At 43.5% G+C, this 22493-nt stretch overlaps 1 pseudogene across 1 annotated transcript in view; it reads left to right on the plus strand.

Moving 5' to 3' along the window:
- Positions 1–16468, plus strand: part of LOC308578048 (NALCN channel auxiliary factor 2 pseudogene) — a 93172-nt pseudogene extending 76704 nt beyond the window's left edge. Inside the window, exons 2-3 of the transcript XR_014013527.1 lie at positions 12980–13151; positions 15861–16468. The product of XR_014013527.1 is annotated as an NALCN channel auxiliary factor 2 pseudogene (transcript). The remainder of the gene's footprint in view (positions 1–12979; positions 13152–15860) is intronic.
- Positions 16469–22493: the final 6025 nt, after the last annotated feature.

The following is a 22493-nucleotide window of genomic DNA, read 5'->3' on the forward strand; positions in this document are numbered from 1 at the left end:
AAGTCCAGTTGCACCAGGAAGTGATCTGACCATGGCACTTCTTTTGTTTCACTTTTACTTAGTGTCAGATCACCAGCATCCATAGAGGTGAACACCAGGTCTAAGGCATGTCCATGATTATGAGTTGGGCCAAACTTATTCAGGGACAGCCCCATGGAGGCCATGCTTTCCACGAAGTCCCGAGCGGCCCCTTGTAAGGTCGTGTCGGCATGGATGTTAAAATCCCCCAGGACAACCAAACTAGGTGTCTCCAGGAGCATATCCGCCACAACCTGAAGCAGCTCGGGCAGGGAATCCTTGGTGCAGCGGGGAGGTCGGTTGTCAGGAATCCAGCCTCCAGCTCAACCACACAGGGAGCGTAGTTCAGTAGAAAGGATGATTTATTGACCAAGTACACAGATAACGCAGGACGGCATTAACACAGCTGCTGCCCTCATGAATTATGATGACTCTTCTGCCGAGTCCCTCCCTTTCCCCCAATTTAAATGGAACTTCTGACCCTTACGTTTCTGCTTCCGCATCCTATCACACACACTCCCCCAGCGGTGACTCTGTGGGCTCATTGGATCCCCTCCAATTTCTTCCTGAGAAGACAGGCTGTCAATCTTCTCTTACTCACCTTTCTCTTCCTGCCTACTTCCCTCTCTGAAAGGTGGCTAGGCTGGCTCATTCATGACATTGGTACACCAAAAGGAATCCTGTGCTGCCCTTATTGCCTAACTTCCAGAACATTCACTCAGAAAACTGGGTCTTCCCAACGGGACACCTGGTGCAAACTAATGACTTCCTAGAAATCACTGCAACCCCCCTCCCCGCCCACATGACCTGGGTTGCTGTGCGTAAGAGAAACCTGGTGGACAAGCAGCAGGAAGGACAGGCCCATCTGCTTCATCCAACCAAGTCTCTGTTACACATGCCAGGTCAAGTCCTCCATTCACAGTCAGGTTGTGGATGGCAGTGGTCTTATGAATCATTGACCTGGCATTGCACAGCAACACTTTCAGGTCATGTGGGTTTCCCTTGCTGATTCCAGTATCCTTCCGGTCAGGACCGGACCTGGAGGCAGGGATAGTCCTCAAACAACGACTAAGCCTGCCTCCTCAGTAATGACATGGTCTGGTCTTAGCATAACTCCTCCTCCTGCCCGTGATCACTGAGATTGGGTGTCCTGGTGCTTCTGCCCCTGTGGAACCTGCCCCAGCCATTCTGTTGGCTGAGACCCACTCCCAGGCAGCCCTGACCCTTTCCCCTTAAAAAGCAAAATACAAACTATACAATAACCTAACAAAGCAAGTAAAAGTAAAAACAAAGCAAGAAACAATTATGCTAAAATTAAACTAATCCCCACCCCAACTAAACATTTGTCCCACCCCAAACAGAAAGAAAATAATAAAATAAAATAAATAATAAAAAGCCGCCATTTGAGGTGCAACAAATTAACGCTTTTAAAACACTTAAAAACATTTTCGCCACTTGCTGCAGAGAGCTGCTCAGAGTACATGTGGGCCCTGCCCCCTAGGCCCGATGGAATTGGCTTGCAGGAGGGAGACGTCTTCCTAAACATTCAAAGCAGTCGCAGCAGCAGCAGTTGTTGACGGGGATGTCAAAGAAGCCCTGGGCCAGGAATAATCATCATAATAATTTATTTATACCCCACCCATCTGGCTGGGTTTCCCCAGCCACTCTGGGCAGTTCCCTATTATTATTATTATTATTATTATTATTATTATTATTATTATTATTATTATTATTATTAGGCATCTGATAAAAGCAGTTGAAAAAGGTGAAAAAAAGCAGACCAACAGACAGCCCCATAATAACATAGTCAACGTAATAATACCATATTGGCCCAAATACAAGCCTCACTTTTTCCCCAAATTCCGACCGTTAAAAGTTAAAGCGCAGCTTATTTTCAGGCCAATACGGTAGTATATCTGAAGAAGTGTGCATGCACACGAAGGCTCATACCAATAACAAACTTAGTTGGTCTCTAAGGTGCTACTGGAAGGAATTTTTTTATAGTATTATTATTAGGCATCTGATGAAAGCAGTTGAAAACATCATAAAAAGCACACCAACAGACAGCCCTGTAATAACATAGTCCACTTAATAATACTGTATTGGCCCAAATATAAGTTGCACCTGAATATAAGCCACACCTTTAAAATTCAAGGGGGAAAAATAAAAAAAGATAATACCCGAATATAAGCCGCTCACTTAAAATTCTGCAGGCACTCACACCCGTTCCGTTTTACTGTATGTCTGTTTCAACAGAGATATCGTAAAAGCCAGTTTTTGTAAGGTCGCAAATTTAAGTCGCTCTTTAACTTTTGATGGTCAGAATTTGGGGAAAAAGTGAGGCTTATATTCAGGCCGATACGGCATTGTTGTTGTTGTTGCTATTACTACCACCATTTGTGTCACGTAATGCTCAAATATTTAACAACACCAATTATTATTATTAAAATGAAAAAGTACACCATTAACATAAGTGTTGAATAGTCAAATATTTAGAAAGTCCACACGTGGCCATGCGAGCTGGACTAAATGAGCCCTGGGGGTCTCACCTGGATCTGAGAGGCGTAGTGATGATGTGGTTGGCGCCAGCCACCAAGAGCATGTTGGCGATTAGCTTGGCAGAGATGAGCACCCGGCTCTGCAATGGAAAGTGGGCCATTGAATCAGACGCCATGCTACAACTCCCAGCGTGCCTGGCCGGAAGCAGAACTCCCATCCTGCATAGCCAGCAGGACTCCAACTCCCATCATTCTGGTAGGAAGGACTGTAACTCCCATCAGGACTCTCTGCCCACACTACACTTCCCATCATTCTGTGCTGATAGGATCTCAAATCCAAGCATGTCTATCCGGAAGGACTCCAACTTCCATCATGCCTAGGCAGCCAGACTATACCACCTCTCATACCTAGCTGATACGATCACAAACCCCATCATGCCAAACTGGCAGGACTACAACTCCTATCATGCCCAGCTGGTCGGACTCCAACTTGCCTCATGTCTAGCTGCCAGAACTCTAACTCCCATAGTCCAAAGGCTATTCATCAGGAAATAAGGATTTGTTTTAAGTTTTTCATGTGTGCTAAAACTTAGTCTGTTTTTTTTTTATTAAAAAAATATGTTTAAACACATCAGTTAACAAACATGGATACATATGGTATTGTTTTAATGAAATAAATGGTTTAAATTGTGATTAAGGAAATGATTCTTTTTCTCCTTCCAATCAAGTACAGTCATACCTCGGGTTACAGACGCTTCAGGTTGCGTTTTTTCGGGTTACGGACCCGCCAAAACCTGGAAGTACCGGAAAGGGTTACTTCCGGGTTTCAGCAGTCACGCATCTGCAGAAGCACCAAATCGCAACCCGCATGTGCGCAGATGCGCCGCTGCGGGTTGCGAACGTGCATCCTGCACAGATCACGTTTGCAACCTGAGCGTCCACTGTACAGCAGAAAAGTTGTCCAAATAGAAACAGTTAACTTATTAAACCTTACCATAATTTCATAATTATCTGTCTATGTATTTTTAAGAGTAGAACCAAATCAGTCATTTTTTATTTAACTGTAAAAATGACTCTGGAAATTTATTATTCCAAAAATGATATCTTCGTCTTGCTGTAAATATTAAGATGGTACTGGCAAGAATGAGTCTTTCTGTAAAAAAATGCCTTAAATCAAATCCACTCTGGCGTTAGGATTAATCTTTAGTACATTTGTTTGTTGATTTACCATATATGAAATAGAATAATAAGATTTAGAATTGGAAGGGACACGAAGGGTCATCTAGTCCAATCCCTTGCAATGCAGTAATCAGTGCTGTGCCTTATTACTCCAGTACGTTATAACAAGAGTCAAATTATTGATGAAGGCATTACCCGCTTCAGTAATTGGTGTTGGTGCTGACCTTTAAAGCCCTAAACGGCCTCGGTCCAGTATACCTGAAGGAGCGTCTCCACCCCCATCGTTCTACCCGGACACTGAGGTCCAGCACCGAGGGCCTTCTGGCGGTTCCCTCACTGCGAGAAGCCAAGTTACAGGGAACCAGGCAGAGGGCCTTCTCGGTAGTGGCGCCCTCCCTGTGGAACGCCCTCCCACCAGATGTCAAAGAGAACAACAACTACCAGACTTTTAGAAGACATCTGAAGGCAGCCCTGTTTAGGGAAGCTTTTAATGTTTGATGTATCACAGTATTTTAATATTCTTTTGGAAGCCGCCCAGAGTGGCTGGGGAAACCCAGCCAGATGGGCGGGGTATAAATAAGAAATTATTATTATTATTATTATTATTATTATTATTATTATTATTATTATTATTATTATTATTATTATTATTATTATTATTATTATTACCTTGCTGTCTGTCCTCTCTGGTTCTCACCATATATGCAAGCTTAATCATGTGCAGTACAGTACAGGTGAAACTCGATAAATTAGAATATCGTGGAAAAGTTCATTTATTTCAGTAATTCAACTTAAAAGGTGAAACTAATATATGAGATAGACTCATGACATGCAAAGCGAGATATGTCAGGCCTTTATTTGTTATAATTGTTATATTTGTTATAATTGTTATAATTGTGATGAAAACCCCAAATTAACAATCTCAGAAAATTAGAATATTAAATGAAATCAGCAAAACAAGGACTGCAAATAGAGCCATATTGGACCTCTGAGAAGTAGACGCATGCATATGTACTCAGTGCTTGGTTTGGGCCCCTTTTGCATCAATTACTGCCTCAATGCGGCATGGCATGGATGCTATCAGCCTGTGGCACTGCTGAGGTGTTATGGAAGACCAGGATGCTTCAATAGCAGCCTTCATTATTTTTTTTTTATAAAAATTTTTCATTGGTTTTACAGTTTTTTATGGACAATACGAACAAATAAAAAGACAAACAAACATGTATACTTTCATATCCTTTTTTTCATAACCCTCGCTTCTCAGACTCCCCCAAACCTCCCCTTTCTGCATCCCAAACCTCAAAATTATTTCAGCAAATTCCAAATTTAATCTTGTCAGATATATTCCTTCATTATTCTTTTCCTTGACTTAATCTTTTATCGCTGTAAACTCCTTATCTTTCTAAAAAACCTCAACATTTTAGCATTCATCAATTTTATAATATTTTTTAAGATAGATTTTAAATTTCTTCCAATCTTCTTCCGCCATCTCTTTCCCCTGATCACGGATTCTGCCAGTCATTTCAGCCAATGTCATATAGTCCATCACCTTCATCTGCCTTTCTTCCAGGGTGGGTAGATCTTGAGTCTTCCAATGCTTTGCGATGAGTATTCTTGCTGCTGTTGTAGCGTACATAAAAAATGTTCTATCTTTCTTTGGCACCAATTGGCCGACAATGCCCAAGAGAAAGGCCTCTGGTTTCTTAGGGAAAGTACATTTAAGCACCTTTTTCATTTCATTATATATCATTTCCCAGAAAGCCTTAATCTTCGGGCACGTCCACCAAAGGTGATAAAAAGTACCTTCAGTTTCTTTACATTTCCAACACTTGTTATCAGGCAAATGGTAAATTTTTGCTAGCTTGACTGGGGTCATGTACCACCTATAAACCATTTTCATAATATTTTCCTTTAAGGCATTACATGCCATAAATTTCAAACCGGTGTTCCACAACCATTCCCAGTCTGCAAACATAATGTTATGACCAATGTCCTGTGCCCACTTAATCATAGCTGATTTGACTATTTCATCTTGTGTATTCCATTTCAGCAACAAGTTATACATTCTAGACAAGTTCTTAGCATTGGGTTCTAACAATTCTGTTTCTAATTTTGATTTCTCCACCTGGAAGCCAATTTTCCTGTCTTGTTTATAGACCTCCATTATTTGGTAATAATGGAGCCAGTCTCGTACTTTGGGTTTCAATTTATCATGACTCTGTAACTTCAATTTGTCTCCATCTTGTTCCAAAATTTCCCAATACTTTGGCCATTCGGCTTCCATATTAAGTTTTTTCAACGCTTTAGCCTCCAAAGGTGACAACCATCTAGGGGTTTTGTTTTCCAACAGATCTTTATATCTTATCCAAACATTATATAGTGCTTTTCTAACAATATGATTTTTAAAGGCCCTATGCACCTTAACTTTGTCATACCATAGATATGCATGACAACCAAATGTATTGTTAAAACCTTCTAAATCCAAGATATCTGTATTCTCGAGGAGCATCCACTCTTTCAACCAGCAGAACGCTGCTGATTCATAATACAATTTTAAGTCCGGCAGGGCAAATCCCCCTCTTTCCTTTGCGTCTGTTAATATTTTAAATTTTATTCTGGGCTTTTTGCCCTGCCAGACAAATTTTGAAATGTCTTTCTGCCACCTCTTGAAACAGTCCATCTTGTCAAGAATTTGCAATGTTTGGAACAAAAATAACATTCTAGGCAATACATTCATCTTAATAACTGCAATTCGGCCTAACATTGACAGTTTCAAATTTGACCATATTTCTAGATCTTTTTTAACTTCTGACCAGCATTTCTCATAGTTATCTTTATACAAGTTCAAATTCTTAGGTGTCAAATAAACCCCTAGGTATTTCACCTTCTTAACCACTGTCAAACCTGTTTCATTCTGGAACTTTTCCCTCTCCATGACTGTTAATTTTTCCCCCAAAACCTTAGTTTTTTGTTTATTCAGTTTAAATCCGGCCACTTGATCAAATTCTTGAATTAATTCCAACACCCTTTTTGTACTAGTGTCTGGCTCTTGTAAAGTAAGTACTAGATCATCTGCAAAGGCCCTTAACTTATAATGTTTAGCTCCGACCTGTACCCCTTTAACCTGCTGGTCATCTCTGATCATCTTTAGCAATACCTCCAGAACAGAAATAAAAAGTAATGGGGAGATTGGGCACCCCTGTCGTGTTCCTTTTTCTATTTTAAATTCTTCAGTTATCACATTATTTACAATCAACTTAGCTTTTTGTTCAGAATATATGGCACTCATACCATTCTCAAATCCTTGGCCTACCCCCATCCCATGAAGATTCTTTTTCATAAAACTCCAAGAAATATTGTCAAAGGCTTTCTCCGCGTCCACAAAGATCAGAACTGCTTTAGTGTTTATATTCACCTCTAATAGTTCCAAAATGTCTATTATATTCCTCACATTATCTGATAAATGCCTTTTTGGGAGAAAGCCTGCTTGGTCCCTATGAATCTTCTCCATCAACACTCTTTTCAATCTTTTTGCCAAAATGTCTGCAAAAATTTTGTAATCCACATTAAGTAATGATATAGGGCGGTAGTTCTTAAGTTGAGTCTTTTCAGTCTCTGTTTTTGGTATGAGTGTAATATACGCTTCTTTCCACGATTCTGGTGCCCTTTTCCCCTCTAAAATCTCGTTACAGACTTCCTTTAACGGTTGTACCAACCACTCTTTCAAGGCCTTATAATATCTGGAAGTCAGTCCATCTGGTCCTGGAGATTTGCCCAGTTGCAAGTTTTGGATGGCACCCTCTATCTCTTGTTCTGTTATTCTCTGATTTAGATCCACCTTATTTTGATGAGAGATTTTTTGTAATCCATGTTTTTTAATGAATTCATCTATGTCCTCCTCCTTCTGCGGTCCTTGTGAGTATAATTTTTAAAAATAACTCAAAAAACAATTTCTAATCTCATTGGGTTTGTGTATATTCTTTCCATCCACTTCTAGGCTTGTAACTGTGTTTAGTTTCTGTCTTTTCTTCAATTGCCAAGCCAGAAGTTTGCCGCATTTATCTGCAGACTCAAAAGTCTTTTGTCTCATTTGCTTTATCTTCCATTCAATCTCTTGGTTCATCAATTCCATATATTGTGTCTGATATAACTTAATCTCTCTCAGAATCTCCTGGGACTTTGGTTTTGATCTCAATTTCTTCTCTCCTTCTTTTATCTTTTCCAAAATCTTATCCTTCTTCTCATTTTGCTTTCTTTTTTTTACTGAATTTTGTTGAATTAGGAATCCTCGCATCACAGCTTTACTTGCGTTCCAGATCACTCTTTTTTCTACATCTGTTTTTAGATTTATTTCAAAATAGTCCTTTAAAGTTTTTTTGGCCTTTCTGTGGATCTCCTCATCTCGAAACAGGGTGTCATTCATCCTCCATCTGAATTGACCAGTTGTTGTAAATTTCATTTCCATCTTCACGGCGTTATGGTCGGAGCAAGTCTTTGGGCAGATTTCCACTTTCTTAATCTTTGGAGCCATCCCACTAGTAATCCAGATTTGGTCGATTCTGGTCCAGGTCAACATTGCTTCAGAGAAGAAGGTTCCCTCTCTCTCGAGAGGGTTCCTTGTTCTCCAGTTGTCAATCAAGTCCATATTTTCAGTCATTTCAAAAAATGTCTTTGGTAATCTCCCATCTCTGGAGATTACCTGTCTTTGTGCTTTATCCATATTTGTAGATACTACTCCATTCATATCTCCCATCATAATTAAATTATAGTCCAAATAGTCCAATAATGTCTCATGCAACTTCTTAAAGAATTCTGACTTCCCTTCATTAGGTGCGTAAATCCCTAATATCAAAAAATTTTCACCTTGGACTTGTACTTCAATTGCCAAATATCTCCCTTGTTCATCTTTAAAGATAAATTTCGGTGAAAGTTTTTCCTTTGCATAGATTACCACTCCTCTTTTCTTGACTTTGTCCGATGAAATAAATTCTTGGCCTAATCTCTTATTGACGAGTAGTTTCCTGTGCAATCTTGTTATATGAGTTTCCTGTAAACAAATTAAGTCCAACTGTTCTTTTTTCAATAGGTGAAACACATTTTTTCTCTTTCGTGGAAGGTTAAGTCCATTACAATTCCAGCTTAGAAGTTGCAGGGCCATCTTGAAACTATTTGCCTCCTGTCGCTCCGAGTAGTTGTTCTTCTTCTGTCGGTGATTTCAGTCCAAACGTCAAATTTAAAATGTCTGTTACTTCTTTCGTTTCTGATGTTAGTTCCTCTCCAACTGTTCCTTTCAGAAGGTCTTCCCTGTAGTGATTCAGAAATTGGTCTCGATCTTCTGCTGATCTTATCCTTATTTTCCTACCTTTAAATTTGAAAGATAGGCCTTGCGGGAATTCCCACCTGAATGGTACGTCGTTCTTCTTCAACAATCCAACCAGTTCTTTATAGAGTATTCTTGCATCCAAGATTTCCTTTGGGATATCTTTGAAAATCTCCACAAAAGAATTTTCAATCTCAAGTGTTCTTTGATAATGCAGGCTCAATATTTTATCTCTCTCCTCTCTTGATCCTAAGGTTATCAGGCAATCCCTTGGCTTCTTCCTGCCTTGCGCTCTACCCAGTCTGAAAGCAGTGACTATCTTGATTTCTTCCTTCTCCAGCTCCTGTTGCCAAAAATCTGAAAATTCTTTAGAAAGGAAGTCCGCCAAGTTATCTCCCTCACTTTCGGGCACTGCTCTCAATCTTAAATTCCTATCTCTCCTCTGCAATTCAAGCATAGACAGGGCCAATGTATGGTCTTCTAACTTTTTGCAAACTGGTGCTATTTTTTCCTGTGTAGCATCTGCCGAGACTTTGGCCTCCTCAGCAGAGACTTTGGCTTCTTCTGCAATTTTACGTATGTTGGCAGAGTCCTCTAAAATTTTATTAATAGATTCTGTGTTGGACGTCACTCTTTTCCCTAATTCATTCACACTTTGTGTGTTCTGATCAAGTTTTATTGAGAGTTCTGTCAATTTTTTACTATTTTCAGCTCCCTGCTTTGTCAGAGATTCCAAAGACTCATTTATCTTGACTAGAGCTTGTGTTACAGGGTCTGATGTCATTATTGTTTTTGTCTGGCCAGTTGCAGCTGGTGCCACTGGGATGCCTGAGGCTGAAACTCTACGCTGTTGTGAAGATTTTGTCTTGTATTGTCTCCCAGATCTGGTTGTTGTCTCTTCTGGTGCACCACTCATGCCTAGCCAAGGTCACTCTCCCACCTGCTAGTTGTTTTTCAGAGGAAATTTCCACTGCCTTGGTAGTTACAATCCAAACTGCAACAATTACCAAAATGTCCTCTAGGGGAAAAAAGTTTCCAAAGCTTCTAAAGTAAAATGTCTTACAGTCAATTCCCCTAGAGTTCCCCAACAGTCATTTGTAACAGTTTCCTACGTTTTCAGAATTTAGCAGATCAGTAATTTTTGTAGCTCTCCTGAGCCAAATAACTTAAGACAATGTAACATTCCAAGTAAACTATTAACTCACTGACAGTTCTCTCTCTCCGGCTTTCTCGCTTAGGCAGTCCGTTTCAGGGGTATTTGACACAGCGGTAAAAGTTTTTTTAAGTCTTTTCCCGGCAGGTTCCAGTCACAAATTCCACCCCCCTTTTGCTCCTGCCCGCAGAAGGGGGGACGTTTCACAGTTAATGTCTAGTTCCCTTGGTTCTTTACTATTTCTCAAAGTTGCAGCTTTTTAACCTTCTTTGCTGTGTACTTTTGCAGTCCGGGAAAGGCTGACTTCCTTACTTTAAGCCAGTCCCGTTTTCAGCCAAAATTCTAGATATTTGTAAATCCAAATTGTTTTTCAGTCCTACTCACAGGTTTTAGTTGTAATCCAAATTATCAGGAAGGAATCGGCGCTCTCCAGCTATGGCGATGCGGCTTCGCTTCACGAGCTGGGTGACGACTCTCAGCACCGCACTTTACCCCCGCTGCCTCTCCGGAGCCTTTAAAAAGGCTCTTTCGCGATTTCGGGGGGGCGCAATGGTGCCCACCGAGTCTCCTTGTTTACAGGCTTCCGCGCCTGTAATTTAAAAGGGTCCCCGCTTCGCCGTAGCGGCAGGACCCGAACTCGCAAAGCAGACCCCCTCCGGAGCTCGGAGGGAAATACGCCATTAACCGATGGCGCCGACCGGAAGTCCTCAATAGCAGCCTTCAGCTCTTCTGCATTGCCCGGCCTCATGTCTCTCATCTTTCTCTTGGCAATGCTCCATAGATTCTCTATGGGGTTCATGTCAGGTGAGTTTGCTGGCCAATCAAGCACAGTAATCCCATGGGCATTCCAAATTTTAGTTATCCATTCCTGGATGGTGTTCTCATTCCACCCCAGTCTGATTTTGACAAATAATAATTTTGGTAGCAGTTAAGAGGTGTTGCATTAATTCGCTGTCCTCTATTAGTACAGTTTCTTTAACGTATTCTAATAGTAAAATTAGAGGATCCTTGGATAAACTATAGTCAGTTATTCCTTCAATTTCCATTGCTATACCTTCCCAGAATTTTCTAATTTGGGGACACATCCAGAATATATGCCACATCCCAGCACCACTGGCTGTTCTGTATCTCCAGCAAAGATGTTAACAGTGTTAAAATCATAGAATTGTAGAGTTGGAAGGGACCCCAAAGGTCATCTAGACCAATCCAAGGTACCAACAGAACAGAAACTTAGAGATTATTTTTTTTATTGGGACCCTGTTTGTTGAGGAATTGTTTGTTGAGGCTGCTAGCCATGGTGGCTGTGCTCTGCCTCCATGGTTGCAGGCAGAAATGCTTCTGAATACCAGTTGCTGGAAACAGCAGAAAGGGAGAGTGCTCTTGTGATCAGGTCCTGCTTGTGAGCTTCTCCTAATGGGTATCTGGTTGACCACTGTGAGAACAGGATGCTGGACTAGATGGGCAATCGGCCTGATTCAGCAGGCTCTTCTTAGGTTTATGCCAAATCAAATTCCAGGGGTGTTGGTTTTTTATTTATTCCATACAACAGAGGTTTTTAACCTTTCTGAGTCCATGACTCCCTTGACCAACGGCATTCTTTCTGTGGCTCGCCTTCAGCCTGTTTGTGGGCAGTGCTGTTCCCTCTGAGGCAGAGGCTGGACTCAGGAACTACATTTCCTGTCAGGCATGCTTTGGAGGTGATGCAGCCCTCTCTTCCACCACATGTAGCCTCTTCTATTAATCTAATCTACACAGTCTAATCTATTAGGAGGAGGGAGAGGCGAAGGAGGGTCAGAGGCCAGTGCTGCCCATGGCTTCCCCCAAAATCATTCAAAGTGTCCCAGGGTGCTGTAGCACATTGGTTGAAAACCACCGTACTATGAGGATGGGAAATGAAATGGATCCTGAGATGTGGAAAAAGAAAAGTGGAGGTGGGTAGGCGTGGGTGTGGATGTAAAGCCTAAAGTGCTTACAACAAAAAACAACAGTGGGAATACAGTCTCAGGAATGCTGAAAAAACAAAATTATAGCTGCATCCCCCAATTTAGTCTTTGCAAAGCTGTAGGGAACTAAGGAGGGGAGCCCAGGTGGTTCAACAGGCAAGGAAAAGCAGCCCCAGAGTTGACCACTGGTTCCCAGGCACCCTAGTGCCAGAGAGACCCTGAGGAAAACAGGGAAGGGCCCCTGTTAGTGTGGATGGCCAGGGAGAGCTAAGTGAGGAAACAAGTGCAAAAAAGAAATAGCAGGGGCGGTGGAGGAGGGTGTCTGCAATGTGGCAGAGGAAAGGGGGCATTGGTTCAATAGGCAGATGCAACAGGACTGGTGCTTCCAGGGCGCCATTGAAAAAGACAAAAAGCTTGATGTTGCATAATGGCTCTTCAGGGGGGAGTCATGTGGGTTAGTGGCGGGTTCATGGCTGCTGTGGCTTCTACTGCCTGCTGGTAGAAGGGAGGGAGGAGAAGGAAGTGAAGGGAAAGGAGAGGGAGCAGGCAGTGGCACACTTATTGTTGAGAAACAGGCAGTACTTGGCCCAGGGAAGTGGCACCACTCACACCACCTGCCTGCCAGCTTGCTTACTCTTCTGAGCTGCTTGCTGGGCAAGCAGGAGAGAGGAGGGGAGGCCAGGGCTGCCCACGGCTCTCCTGACAATCCTTCAAGACTCTCCAAGGAGCCACTGCTCACCAGTTGAAAATCACTGTTGTACAGCATTTCTCTCTATTCCTACCTTGACAGCATGCAAGTCTGTTCCCTGTTGAGTTCACATGGATCCCTGTTACCTGACACCCTCTCCTTCCTCCTCCCTTCTTGCAGGCTGTCTACAAGGCTTGGTTGTGCTCTGAGTACTTCAATGTGACCCAGCTGCAGTGCCAGCACCGGATCCCATGCAAGCAATACTGCCTGGAGGTACAAACAAGGTGTCCCTTCATCTTGCCTGACAACGACGAACTGATCTATGGAGGACTGCCTGGCTTCATCTGCACAGGTAAGGCTTAGAATTGTAGAGTTGGAAGAGACACCCAAGGGTCATCTAGTCCAACCCACTGCAATGCAGGAATCTCAACTAAAGCATCCATCCAAAGTCTGTTTAAAAACCTCCAATGATGGAGAGTCTACCACCTTCTGAGGTGGTATGTTTTATTGTCGAACAGCTCTTACTACTTACAAAGATAGGGGATGTACCCCAAAAGCAGAGGCGTAGGAAGGTCAGGTGGTACCCAGTGCGGAAAATTTCTTGTCACCCCCCCATTGATTTATTATTATTTTTTGCCTGCAAAAATGCTTTTACATTATTTCATATTTTCTTACAAAGGAATGTGGATTTTGGGCCTCAGATAACAAGTAGGCAACTATGGGCAGATACTTAAATCTACAGGATGGATTGTGTCTTGGCTTGTGTTTTATTTATATTTATTGTTTATTTATTTAATAAAATCTATTTTTAAAAACCTGCAAAGTGGTTTACCAAAACAAAAAACAAAAAAAAGACCACAGCAGTAAAATCAAGAAAAATTGGCTGCATGCAGGGAGCGAGGCAAAGGTAAGGCAAGGCCTAATCTACTGGGCCTAGTCTCATTTTCTTCACATAGGCTGACTTTCCATGACCCGGGAAGCCCCGCGGAGGGTAGGGCAGTAGGGTGGTTCATAAAAAACTTTTTTTAAAAAAAATCTGCTCCAAAGGTCTTATTTTACTAAACTAGGGATTATATAGCTATATCTGAAATTTCATGCATATCAGTTAATATCTTGACCCTGCTCCACTGAATTGAAATTTCAGGCTTCACGACATAGGAAAACGGCCAAGTAAACAGCTATTTTCATGGAGGAGGGTCAAGATATTAACTGATATGCATGAAATTTTATAAATTAGCTATATAATCCCTAGTGTAGTAAGATAAGACCTTCGGAGCAGGCATTTTCCAAAAAAAGTTATTTTATGAACTGCCCTAGTAGGGCAGTAATTGTTCCTTGATCATTTGTCACCCCCCTCCATGATGGCACCTGGTGCGCCCCCCCCCCTCCTACGCCCCTGCCCAAGAGACAACCCAAAATGTTTTATTAACATAATTAACAACCCAAAAGTGCTATAGCAGGGTATTAAATTGTCTCATATCCAGAGGAATCAAACAATAAATACTGTAAATTGTAAGAGGAAGAAATGGTGAGACACAGCAATATAAATCAAGACATCCGGGAAAGGTCATAGAACAAATACTTCAGCAGTTGGTCTGTGAGCACTTAGGAAAGGAAGCTCTGATTTCTAAGACCCGGCTGTTTGACAGTGGAACAGTCTCCCTCGAGAGGTTGTGGACTCTCCTTCCTTGGAGGTTTTTAAGCAGAGGTTGGATGGCCATCTGTCATGAATGCTTTAGCTGAGTTTCCTGCATTGCAGGGGGTTGGACTAGATGACCCTTGGATCCCTTCCAACTCTATGATTCTATGATACAGCCAAATGCAGATTTTTTTAAGGTTTCCATTGCTGGGCTCTTGAAATCCTAGCAGTGTAAGGAGTCGGACTAGATGACCCTTGGGGTCCCTTAGAACTTTACAGTTCTCTGTTTCTATTATTCTAGCTGCAGCTAACAACAGTGTCAAAAGCTCTGGAGTGACAGGTTTTCGTGTTGTTCGTCCACATATTCAATAATTATAGTTGTGGGAAAGCCTGAACAGGTGATTTACTTATTTTAGGTATTCCTTGATATACTTGGGATCAGAATTAATGAAATGCGAGGACATTTCCACCAAAGATGGAGGAATGTCCCTTGAAACCCACAGTCCCACCAGCAGTCATGTGCTGACTGATGTAATATGGGGCATCTTCATAGGTGTGTTATGCCATCTATGCAGATCTTTGAGGGAATGTTCTCTCACATATGATGGAATCAATTTATATGGCTTATATGACCACAGTGATTTCCTTTCAGATTTCTCTATTTGAACATTTATCTCCTTCTCCCAATAACATTTAAGGCCCACAAATAGACCAGTGACAAACTCCAAAAACTGTGTAAATAATGGAGACCAGTTATTTGCCTCGGTGTCCATGATTCAGTTCAGTAGGTTCAACTAGGCCTGCCTAGTTGAAGGTCCTCTGCCCCATAACAGCATGCCCTTAGAAGGGATGGGGAAGCTATTTGTGTGTATCCAGCACCTCCTAGTGTTCTGGTACATGCCAACCCTTTTCTGGTCTGTCTCTTGATTTTCAGAATATGAGGAAACCACGTCAGCCAACCCTGGGCTCTGCTGCTGCTGCTGCTGCTGGTAGCTAGTGCCAGGTTGGTCCAAAATAAGTCATCTGCTCTCTGTGATTTGATCACAGAGGTGGACTCTCATTCCTTGGAGGTTTTTCAACAGAAGTTGAATGACCACCTTTCAGGGATTTCTTAGCTGTGATTTGTGCATTGTAGGGGGTTTGACTAAATGATCCAGAGGACCTTCCAACTCTACAATTTTGATTAAGAGTGCAAGTTCATCTTGTTGATTTCCCATGCTCTGTGCATTAGTATAGAAACAACAGAAGCCACCAATCATTCCCTCTGGTTGCTTCCTTCTTCCTTTTTCCTGCCCATTAGCGGATTCCTCTAATTCTACCCTGGTTTCATGTATATCAGTGAACTCTCCTGAAGGTAGCACTTAGCAGATCTGACACCACTTCTCTCCCCCCCCCCCCACTTTCTTGTTGTCCTTTTGCCAGGGTTGCTGGAGAGCAATCTGCCTGAACAGGAAGCCAAGTGCTGCGATATGCTGTGGGACTCATGCAACCACCACCCAGACGACAGCTGCAATACATCAGCCAAATCCATCGAGTCAGAGTCATTCCATGACCAACTCCGTGACATCCCCCATCACCACCACCACGTTCACCAGCAGCGGCAGCAGCACTACAACCTTTACTACCACCACACCCAGTACCAGCACCAGCACCATCCATCCCTGCTGCCTGTATCTGCGGGCTCCCACCTCAGCAGCGGCAAGATCCGGTTCTGCGTCCTGGTTATAATGCTCCTCCACACCATGGTGTCCTTCTCAAGCGTGCCCAGCAGCACGGGGCTGAGCCTGGGGGCCCTCCCTGCCATGGACAAGACCCTCACAAGGGACGGGGGACCCTCATTTGCAATGCAGGGAAAAGGCAACTGCCAGCTCTTTTTCACCAGTGGGGGGAAAGGGGCTGGGTGCATAAATGTTCTTCCTCCAGTGGCAGGAGGTGACACAGGATTGGGGGTGATGCACACAGACCCACCCCCATGCAGACCCCCCTCCCACCCCCCAGAGCACCTCATCACAGGGACTGCTTTGCGATGAGAGAGTCTCTGAAGCATGTGAGGCTGTGGGAACAGCTTCTGGGGAAGGAATCATTCAACAGCATGCTTCAGGCTGGGTCTCTGAAGAAAAAGTTTAAATCAGCATCAGGCTTCAGTTAAAAATGGTTCAGTCACCAACAGGCCTCAGGCTCTAAGGCTCTGGTGAAGGCTTCAGTTGGCAGCAGACCTCAAGCTGGGCCTCTTGAGAAAATGGTTCGGTTAGCAGCAGGCCTCAGCTCAGAGGCAGAGGGAAAGCCCACAGGAGTAGCTCTAAGAGAACTGTCTTCTGAGGAAAGGCAAACACAAACACCCCAGCTCCATTGAGGACTGCTTCTTCTCCCCCCCCCCATGTGCCTCGTTTATAGGGCCACAGGGGTCTCTTCCCCATACCAAGTTACTTGCACTAGAGGCAACAGAAATGGCTTGACAGAGATCTGTTACGGATTCCCCGCCCCCCTATCATCTTCTCAGCCCAGCCCAAAACTATAATCATGATGGTGTGATGACCTCCTTCCGCCGCCCACCCACCCAAGTTCAAGGCTCCTCCATCAGTCACTAACTCCTGAGCAGCCTTTGTGTGCTCTTGGTTGAACATCTGTCATTGGTTGGTCCTTCAGCATTGCAGAGTGTTGGGCTACATGACCCTTTGGGTCCTTTCCAACTCTACAATTTATGATTTTGCAAGTTGTATTCTCTTGCTCCTTGAAGGGCTTAAGCTGAGGACACACCTGCATCATCCTTGTCCTCTGGGACATGCCACGAACAGCAGGTCCACTCCTGCTCCTCCCTCTTCCCTGCCCCACCCCGAGGTCCTGTCCCTGGTTAACACTCCAGTATTTTGAATTGCTTTGGCCATAATTGGGAATTTCCTCATAATTCAGCTTCAAAAGAAGAGTTTCATTGGCAGAGCTGCAGCTGGGGGGGGGGACCTTTAGTGTCTGGTCTTGTTCAGTCCAGAAAGAGACGTATTTACCTTTCTGAACCTGGAGTTTCTCCTTGTTATTTGAATTTCCCCATTTTTAAAATATATTTTTATTAGCACTGGTCCCCTAAACCAGAGGTTTTCAACCTCTCTGAGTTCACGACTCCCTTGACCAACTGCATACTTTCTGTGGCACCCCTGTGGGGCTCAGGAGCCCATCTATGTCACCCCTTGCCTGCAGAACTGGCAGCCTCTCACTCTTTTTGAAACACCCTCCCCTGGGGGATGTTCCGTCAGCCTCCTCTCCTCCCCCGTCTCCTTGGGAGTCCTCCGGGCTGCTGCTGCCACTGCCCTGGTCTCTGAGCTGCCCCCTCTGCCCCAAAGAGAGATTCCTACTCACACTGCCCCACAGGGGCCTGGGAAGAGGATGCCCCCAGTCTTAGTGGCCTAGTGGAGACTGGCAAAAGTGAATGTGAGACAAGCACCTTACCTTGGGAGGCAGCAGTGACAGCAGTGGGCACTGCCAGGCCTGCATGGTGAAAAGGCTCCCCTTCAGCACTGGACACTAAGCTACCAGGCAGATCTTGCACACATCAAGCACAAGGAAGGCCAGTTCAGCACCTGCCTGACTGGCCTCCCACTTGTCTGTTCATTCCCAACAAGTGCTGGCAAACTAGCTGGCTGGGCTTCCTCACCTGCTTGCTTGCTTACTCTGAGGCCACCTCAGCTCCTGGCACCCAGCATCCCCTGGCCAGCCCCAGAGGCACCATTTGCCTGCGGAGCTTGTAGCCAGAGCTGTTGCAGCAAATAGCTGCGAAAGACTTTGGGAGGCAGAGATGCGAGAGGGCATCAGAGAAGGGAAGGAAGGAAAGAGAGATGGAGGCCAGTGTTGCCCACAGCACCCCTGACCATCATTCAAGGCACCCCATAGTGCCATGGCACACTGGTTGAAAACCACTGCCCTAAACAGTTTCCTTTCCTTGCCCATGTCAGTTTATAAGATTGCATAGCCGTCCTAATTTTCTCCCTAGCCCACTGGGGATATTCCAAAGGCCCTCTTTTATGTATATCACCTGAGTGTTGCTGGGAGACACAGATGAATCTTAGAAATCATAGAACTGTAGAGTTGGAAGTGACTCCCAAGGTCTGACCCCCTGCAATGCAGGAATCACAGCTCAATAATCATTGACAGACAACTGGTCTCTGTTTAAAAACCTGCAATAAATGAGAGTCCAACACCTTCCAAGGGAGTCCATTCCACTGCTGAACAGCTCTTACTATGAGAAACCTTTTCCTAATATCTCCTTTCTTGCAATTTGAATCCATTGAGTCGGGTCCTCTCCTCTGGAGCAGCAGAAGACAAGCTTGCACCAACTTCCATAGGACACCCCTTCAGATATTTGAAGATGGCTACCATATCACCTCTCAGCCTCCTCTTCTCCATTCTAAACATCCCAAACTCCCTCAACTGTTCCTCATAAGGCTTGGTTTCCAGACCCCTCATCATCTTGGTCTCTCTCCTCGGCACACGTTCCAGCTTGTCAATAGCCTTAAATTATGACACCCAGAACTGGACACAGTACTCTAAGTGTGGTCTCACCAAGACAGAATAGTGCAGGACTATTACTTTCCTTGATCTGAACACTAGACATCTGTTGATGCAGCCTAGGATTGCATTAGGCTTTTTTGCTGCTGCATCACACTGTTGCCTCACGTTAACTTTGCAGTCTACTAAGACACCTGGATACTTTCCACATGTACACAGTTCATGTTTCTTTTAAGGAACTCGTCTGACTCACAGATAATCCCTCAGCCCCAGGAGGAGGAAGGTGATCATTGTGGTCTTGTAGAGACACGATGAGCCTCTCTGTCCATCCAGCCCAGAATTGACCATGCTGATGGGCAGAAACTTTCCAGGGACCCAAGAGAAATAAAGCTTTCCCCAGCCCTGATTATTATTTGTTTGTTGGTTTATTTATCTATACCTCACCTTTTTCTCATGTTGGGACTCAAGGTGTCTTACACAGATCAAAATCACACAGATAAAATTAAGCTAAAAACATATAAAAGATAATTGTTAAAAAGTAGTTCAACTTGAATAAAATTAAAACAATATTTAAAACACCACAAATCTATTAAAATGCAGATAAAAACAGCACAGTAGTATTGAAAGCCCTTTCCTTAAAAAACCCTAAAAAACCAGTCCGTCCCCAAATGCCTGTTGGAATATATCAGTCTTTACCTGCTGATAGAAGGACAGTAAAGAGGGGAGCCAATCTGGTTTCTTTGGGAAGGGAGTTCTAATGTTGTCTGGGAGCAGCCACCACCCTGTCCCACATCCCCACCAAGCAAGCCTTTGAGGATGCTGGAGTAGAGGGAACAGCCTCCCCAGAAGATCTCAGATAGGGTTGTCATATGTCCGGAATTTCCTGGACATATCCGGAATACCACAGTCAGAAGCACTTTCCAGGCAGAAATCGGCCATCCCCAGTGGTTCACCTCTCGCAGGGCGTCCTGTCAACAGCCCGGCCCTTCATGCTTAGCAGCCAAGAAGGCCCAAAAGGCAGAGGTTTGGTTCCAGGCTGAATGGTGAACGTGTCCAGATTTTCACCTTCTGAAATATGGCAACCTAATCTCAGAGCCTGGGCAGGCTCATATGGGAGGATAGAGTCCTTCAGATAGCTTGGTCCTATGTCTGATCTGAGATGCTGAGGTTAGACCCCTGGGGCTCTCTGGATGCAAAAGTATGTTTTTCATTACCGCTCCCCTAAAGGGGCATCAGTAAGCAATAGAAGGAAGAGTGTGGACTTTAAGAACTGCTGGTGCCTACAGGATGTCCCACTACACTTTAGGCCAGTTTGCCACAGGCTTCCCCAAAAGAAGATCCAAGAACTGAAGTTCTGTGAGATGAGAGGAAATCCTCTGTGGTAGCTCCCAGAGTTTGAGGTCCTCCTGGGGAGGATATCAAGCACCTCCACCCACCTGAGCCTGCCTCATAGTCTCATGAAGATGGCAGGGATATCATATCCCAAGGCTCAGGCACAGTGCAAAAAAGATTTCTCCCCATAAATATTTTGGAGATATTTTTTGTCTTTTACACCAAGCTGTGAGGTTAGGGGTGCAATTGGCCATCTTTGGGCTGCTTTAACTATGATTCCTGCATTGCATTTGTGGAATGCTCTCCCCAGGGAGGTTCTCCTGGTGCCTTCATTACATATCTTTAGGTGCCAAGTGAAAACATTCCTTCCAGGCCTTTGGTTAATTAAAACAATCCATGGCCTTTTAACTGGAGTGATTTATTGTTTTGTTTGTTATGACTTATGTCTTTTTCTGTTTTTATACTGTAAACTGCCCTGTGATTTTCCGATGGAGGACAGTATATAATTTTTTTTAAAAATCCACAGGTTTAGACTAGATGGCCCTTGGAGTCCCTTTCAACTCTATAATTCTATGAAACCCAACTTTCTATTAAACCTGCTTATTCAATACCAAAACACCTTTAAACCCCCATCTGTTTTGGCCTCCAGAAGTTGTGCCTGTTCATTTGATGGTTGGAAGCGCAAAGCCAGAATGATTTTGCCTTCCAAGAAGGATGAGGCCATGCCCCCAAGTCCAGGCTGGCTTTACTCCAGTACCCTTCAATCCAAAAACACCGCACTACCACCCCAACAGCGCTGGCAGTACTCTAATTTAGTCTTTAAAATGTTGAATGGATTCATGTTAAATGTTGTTTTACAGTGCTGATTTTTTTATGATTAATTTGAACACACTTTGAGGACCTTTGTGGTAGACAGGTGCCCCCAGCATATTGAAAAACTGCCTGCCTCTTTTTGTGGCTCCACCAAGTGAGATCCAGTGAGGTCAGGGAGCTTGTGGAGGTGGGCAGGGCTTTTTCCAGTCGGAACTCAATGGAATTGAGTTCCGGCACCTCTCGGATGGGCACCATTGCCATTAGAAGAGAACAAGGGAGGCGTTCATGGTGAGTTCTGGCATTTCTTTTTCTAAAAAAATAGCACTGGCAGTGGGGATGCTGTCATTTGGAGACCCAGGCCTGGTTGCTGAACCCTTCCCAAGTGCTTGTGGACACCAAGACCAGACCTGCTGTGAAAAAAGTCAATAATAATAATAATAACTATTACTATTACTATTACTATTATTATTATTACTACTACTACTACTACTACTACTACTACTACAATACATGGTGTTGAGGTTTAAAAGCTAAAAGTCTTGTTGCTGAAGTCAACTTTTAAAAACCTTTCTGCCCTCACTGCCTCATTTCTGTTTCAGTTCCTTCTCTCTCTGAGCTTCTTCACACTTTTGCTCACCCCATGTTTTGATTATATTGTGTGCCAGTTTTGATCGTACCATGTGCCAATTGGATTTTCACAAAGTACAGCCACAGAACAATGAGAAAAGTTCTTGGACCCAAGGGAATTTATCAGGATGCAATACAATCAAAATACTGGTTGAGGAAAAGTGTGGATGAGCCCTTAAGCAAAATTGCACTCCAGGTTTTCTGCATGGATGATAAGATTCAGTATGGCATTTTGGATCGGATTTCCACAAGGTGCAGCCATGGAAGAACAAGAAAAGTCAGACCCAAGAAGAATCCACCGATACACGATACAATCCAAATATGGGTTGAAGGAGATTGCAGATGAGCTCACTGTCATAATAAAGTGGCTTGTGTCTTTGGAAGCAGGCGTTGGTTTTCTTATGCCACTTGACACACTGTGCTTCACCTTTAGAACTTTTTTGCACTAGTTCTTATTACATTTATTTTCCAAAAATGGTTTGGGAGTTGGCAGGGTGGGGTGGGGTGGGGTGGGGAGGTGAGGAAAGGAGAGATTGGGAGGGGGGGGACCAAACAACAAAACGATGCTATAATTCAGTTGTATTGAAACTATTATATTACTCTGTGTTTTCAATAGTCTCTGTACCTGTAATGCTTTCAGTTCCATTGTATTTGGATCAGGGATTTTCTCTGGTCCTTGTTTAACACAGTACATAAATAAAATGTTAAGAATTGATTATAACTTTTCCTTCCAGTGCAATATTTTAGCATCACAGATGCCATTTCCGCTACCATAGATCCATCAGA

Source organism: Podarcis bocagei (assembly GCF_964188305.1).
Source record: "Podarcis bocagei genome assembly, chromosome: W".
NCBI lineage: Eukaryota > Metazoa > Chordata > Lepidosauria > Squamata > Lacertidae > Podarcis > Podarcis bocagei.